We start from the raw sequence: 6,385 nt of genomic DNA on the forward strand, positions 1-6,385 counted from the left end.
GGGACAAACAGCTACTGCACCATGAAGGGAGAATTTGAGAGATAAGTGACACCATAAGACGAAAAACATTAGAATAATTGGGATTCCAGAAGAAGAGAGAGAAGAGCAGAAGGTATATTAGAGAGAACTATTGGAAAGAATTTCCCTAATATGGCAAAAGGAACAGGCATCAAAATCCAGGAGGTGCAGAGAACCCCCCTCAAAATCAACAAGAATAGGTTCACACCCTGTTACCTAATAGTAAAATTTACAAGTCTTAGTGACAAAGAGAAAATTCTGAAAGCGACCCGGGAAAAGAAGTCTATAACATACAATGGTAAAAATATTAGATTTGGAGCTGACTTATCCACAGAGACCTGGCAGGTCAGAAAGAGCTGGCATGATATATTCAGAGTAATAAATGAGAAAAACATGCAGCCAAGAACACAATAACCAGCTATCATTGAAAATAGAAGGAGAGAAAAAAAGCTTCCAGAACAAACAAAAACTGAAAGAATTTGCAAACACCAAACCAGCTCTACAGGAAATATTGAAAGGGGTCCTCTAAGCAAAGAAAGAGCCTAAAAGTAGTAGATCAGAAAGGAACAGAAACAATATACAGTAACATTCACCTTATAGGCAATACAATGGCACTAAATTCCTATCTCTCCATAGTTACCCTGAACGTTAATGGGCTAAATGCCCCAATCAAAAGACAGAGAGTATCAGAATGGAATATAAAGACAAAACCCATCAATATGTTGCCTACAAGAAACTCATTTTAAACCCGAAGACACCTCCAGATTTAAAGTGAGGGGATGGAAAACAATTTATCATGCTAAAGGACATCAGAAGAAAGCATGGGTGGGAATCCTTATATCAGATCAAATAGATTTTAAGCCAAAGACTGTAAGAGATGAGGAAGGACACTATATCATACTCAAAGGGTCTGTTCAACAAGAAGATCTAACAATTTTAAATATCTATGCCCCTAACGTGGGAGCAGCCAACTATATAAACCAATTAATAACAAAATCAAAGAAACACATCAACAATAGTATAATAACAGTAGGGGACTTTAACACTCCCCTCACTGAAATGGACAGATGATCCAAGCAAAAGATCAACAAGGGACTAAAGGCCTTAAATGACACACTGGACCAGATGGACATGACAGATATAGTCAGAACATTTCATCCAAAGCAACAGAATACACATTCTTCTCTAGTGAACATGGAACATTCTCCAGAATAGATCACATCCTCGGTCCTAAATCAGGTCTCAACTGGTATCAAAAGATTGGATCATTCCCTGCATATTTTCAGACCACAATGCTCTGAAGCTAGAACTCAATCACAAGAGGAAATTTGGAAAGAACACAAATACATGGAGACTAAAGAATCCTTCTAAAGAATGAATGGGTCAACCGGGAAATTAAAGAAGAATTGAAAAAATTCATGGAAACAAATGATAATGAAAACACAACAGTTCAAAATCAGTGCAGACACAACAAAGGCAGTCTGAGAGGAAAATATATAGTGGTACAAGCCTTTCTCAAGAAACAAGAAAGGTCTCAAGTACACAACCTAAACCTACACCACAAGGAGCTGGAGAAAGAACAAGAAAAAAACCCTAAACCCAGTAGGAGAAGAGAAATCATAAAGATCAGAGCAGAAATCCATGAAATAGAAACCAAAAAAACCAATAGAACAAATCAACGAAACTAGGAGCTGGTTCTTTGAAAGAATTAATAAGATTGATAAACCCATGGACAGACTTAAGAAAAAGAAAAGAGAAAAAACCCAAATAAATAAAATCATGAATGAAAGAGGAGAGATCACAACTAACCCCAAAGAAATACAGACAATTATAAGAACATACTATGAGCAACTCTACTCCAACAAATTTGACAATCTGAAAGAAACGGATACATTCTTAGAGACATATAAACTACCACAACTGAACCAGGAAGAAACAGAAAAACTAAACAGACCCATAACCAGTAAGGAGATAGAAACAGTCATCAAAAATCTCCAAACAAACAAAAGCCCAGGGCCAGACAGCTTCCCAGGGGAATTCTACCAAACATTTAAAGAAGAACTAATTCCTATTCTCCTGTAACTGTTCCAAAAAATAGAAATGGAAGGAAAACCTCCAAACTCCTTTTATGAGGCCAGCATCAACTTGACCCCAAAACAAGACAAGGATCCCATCAAAAAAGAGAACTACAGAACAATATACTTGATGAACAAAGATGCAAAAATTCTCACCAAAATACTAGCCAATAGGATTCAACAGTACATTAAAAGGATTATTCACCACGACCAAGTGGGATTTATTCCAGGGCTGCAAGGTTGGTTCAACATCTGCAAATCAATCAATGTGATACAACACACTAATAAAAGAAAAAACAGGAGCCATGTGATACTCTCAATAAATGCTGAAAAAAGCATTTGACAAGGTACAGCATCCCTTCCTGATCAAAACTCTTCAAAGTGTAGGGATAGAGGGCAAATACCTCAATATTATCAAAGCCATCTAAGAAAAACCCACAGCAAATATCATTCTCAATGGAGAAAAACTGAAAGCTTTTCTGCTAAGGTCAGGAAAACGACAGGGATGTCCATTACCACTACTGCTTTTCAACATAGTACTAGAAGTCCTAGCCTCAGCAATCAGACAAGCAATCAGGTATCCAAATCGGCAAAGAAAAAGTCAAACTATCACTCTTCGCAGATGATATGATACTGTATGTGGAAAACCCAAAAGACTCCACTCCAAAACTGCTAGAACTTGTACAGGAATTCAGTAAAGTGTCAGGATATAAAATCAATGCACAGAAATCAGTTGCATTTCTCTACACCAACAAGAAGACAGAAGAAAGAGAAATTAAGGAGTCAATCCCATTTACAGTTGCACCCCAAACTATAAAATACCTAGGAATAAACCTAACCAAAGAGGCTAAGAATCTATACTTAGAAAACTATAAAGTACTCATGAAAGAAATTGAGGAAGACACAAAGAAATGGAAAAATGCTCCATGCTCCTGGATTGGAAGAATAAATATTGTGAAAATGTCTATGCTACCTAAAGCAATCTACATATTTAATGCAATTCCTATCAAATACCTTCCATTTTTTTCAAAGAAATGGAACAAATAATCCTAAAATTTATATGGAACCAGAAAAGACCTCAAATAGCCACAGGAATATTGAAAAAGAAAGCCAAAGTTGGTGGCATCACAATTCCAGACTTCAAGCTCTATTACAAAGCTGTCATCATCAAGACAGCATGGTACTGGCACAAAAACAGACACATAGACCAATGAAACAGAATAGAGAGCCCAGAAATAGACCCTCAACTCTATGGTCAACTAAACTTTGACAAAGCAGGAAAGAATGTCCAATGGAAAAAAAAGACAGCCTTTTCAATAAGTGGTGTTGGGAAAATTGGACAGCCACATGCAGAAAAATGAAATTGGACCATTTACTTACACCACACACAAAAATAGACTAAAAATGGATGAAAGACTTCAATGTGAGAAAGGAATCCATCAAAGTCCTTGAAGAGAACACAGGCAGCAACCTCTTCGACCTCAGCTGCAGCAACATCTTCCTAGGAACATCACCAAAGGCAAGGGAAGCAAGGGCAAAAATGAAGTATTGGGATCTCATCAAGATCAAAAGCTTTTGCACAGCAAAGGAAACAGTTAACAAAACCAAAAGACAACTGACAGAATGGGAGAAGATATTTGCAAACGACATATCAGATAAAGGACTAGTGTCCAAAATCTATAAAAAACTTAGCAAACTCAACACCTAAAGAACAAATAATCCAATCAAGAAATGGGCAGAAAACATGAACAGACATTTCTGCAAAGACGACATCCAGATGGACAACAGACACATGAAAACGTGCTCCACATCACTCGGCATCAGAGAAATACAAATCAAAACCACAATGAGATATCACCTCACACCAGTCAGAATGGCTAAAATTAACAAGTCAGGAAATGACAGATGCTGGCAAGGATGCAGAGAAAGGGGAATCCTCCTACACTGTTGGTGGGTATGCAAGCTGGTGCAACCATTCTGGAAAACAGCATGGAGGTTCCTCAAAATGTTGAAAATAGAACTGCCCTATGACCCAGCAATTGCACTATTGGGTATTTACCCTAAAGATACAAACGTAGTGATCCAAAGGGGGCACGTGCACCCGAATGTTTATAGCAGCAATGTCTACAATAGTTAAACTATGGAAAGAACCTAGATTTCCATCAACAGATGAATGGATAAAGAAGATGTGGTATATATACAGAATTGAATACTATGTAGTCATCTTGCCATTTGCGACAACATGGATGGAACTAGAGGGTATCATGCTTAGCGAAATAAGTCAATCGGAGAGGAACAACTATCATATGATCTCCCTGATATGAGGAAGTGGAGATGCAACATGGGGGGTTAAGAGGGTAGGAGGAGAATAAATGAAACAAGATGTGATTGGGAGGGAGACTAACCATAAGTGACTATTAATTTCACAAAACAAACTGAGGGTTGCTGGGGGGAGGAGGCTTGGGAGAAGGGGGTGGGTTTATGGACATTGGGGACAGTATGTGCTATGGTGAGTGCTGTCAAGTGTGTAAACCTGGTGATTCACACACCTGTACCCCTAGGGATAAAAATACATGATATGTTTATTAAAAAAATATTAATAAAATAATTTTAAAAATTAAAAAAAAAGAAAAAAAATCAATGAAACTAGGAGTTGATTCTTTGAAAGAATTAATAAGTTTGATAAACCCCTGGACAGACTTATCAAAAAGAAAGGAGAAAGGATTCAAATTAATAAAGTCACGAGGGAAAGAGGTCACAACCAACACTAAAGAAACACAAACAATTATAAGAATATATTATGAGCAACTATACATCAACAAATTAGACAATCTGAAAGAAATCGATAATTCCTAGAGTCATATAAGCTACCAAAACTGAACCAAGAAGAACTAGAAAACCTTAACAGGCCCATAATCAGTAAGGAAAAGAGACCAGGGCCAGATAGCTTCCCAGGGGAATTCTATCAAACATTTAAAGAAGAATTTATACCTATTCTCCTGAAACTGTTCCAAAAAACAGAAATGGAAGGAAAACTTCCAAACTCCTTTTATAACGCCAGCACTACCTTGATCCCAAAACCAAACAAAGAGCTCATCAAAAAGAGAACTGCAGACCAATATCCCTGATGAACATGAACATGATTCAATATTTCTCACCAAAATACTAGCCAACAGGATCCAACAGTACATTAAAAAAATTATTTACCATGATCAAGTGGGATTTATTCCTGGGCTGCAAGGTTGGTTCTACATCTGCAAATCAAGGTGATACAAATACATTAATAAAAGAAAGAACAAGAACCATACAATACTCTCAATAGATGTAGAAAAAGCATTTGACAAAGTACAGCATCCCTTTTTTGATCAAAACTCTTCACAGTGTAGTAACAGAGGGTATATACCTCAATATCATAAAAGCCATCTATGAAAAACCCACAGCACATATAATTCTCAATGGGGAAGCAACCCAAATTTCTGTTTGTACTTTACCAGACAAAATGAGGCCCTGGAAATATGCACATTCAATGGAGGAAAGTGGATGAAAGGAGAATTAGAATATTTGATGAAAGTATTATGATCTCTGTATATTATATTACAATAACATTTCAAAATCTCTCCGGGAAAATAAAAATGTACTTTAAGGAAAGGGTCTCATTTTTCTTCAACTTCATACCTATATGATGTAGCACTGCATTTAGCAGAAAATTAGATAAATGTTTATTGAGGGAATTAATACAATTGTTTTGCTCTGTACAAACACACACACACACATTGCAATAAGTTGATGCAGTTACTTCTGAAGACATTCAAACAATCTATTAAATTAGATTCATTAGACTACAATAGATTCAAAGAGTCTATTCTGTCACTTTCATAATATAAATAATCCAAAATAGCCCCACCAAACTCCATGGTTCAGAGCAGAAAACATTCTCCAGAGATTGTGATTTTCTGTGAGAGAAGCCCAGAGTTAGTGTTTAAGAAATCAGCATTCTAAGACCAGTTCAAAAATGAACTACCAGGTGGCTTTTGAAAAGTCTTTACATTTGAATTTCTTATTTGTCTCCACAGAAAATTAGAGATTTTTTTTAAATTCATACAGTGCCATCATTTTAATGGAATCTTACTTTGATGACCAAAATGGTGGCACTGTATGACTCTGAAGCTCATGCTTAAGATGAGATCCAGATACATTAAATGAGTTCACATTGCAAGTCATCTCAATCTGTATCAGATGACAGACTTCAAGTCGTGCTAGGACAATACCTCTTTGCTTCTTGTCATGTCTTT

Source organism: Mustela lutreola, chromosome 11 (assembly GCF_030435805.1).
Source record: "Mustela lutreola isolate mMusLut2 chromosome 11, mMusLut2.pri, whole genome shotgun sequence".
In the NCBI taxonomy this organism is placed as follows: Eukaryota; Metazoa; Chordata; class Mammalia; order Carnivora; family Mustelidae; genus Mustela; species Mustela lutreola.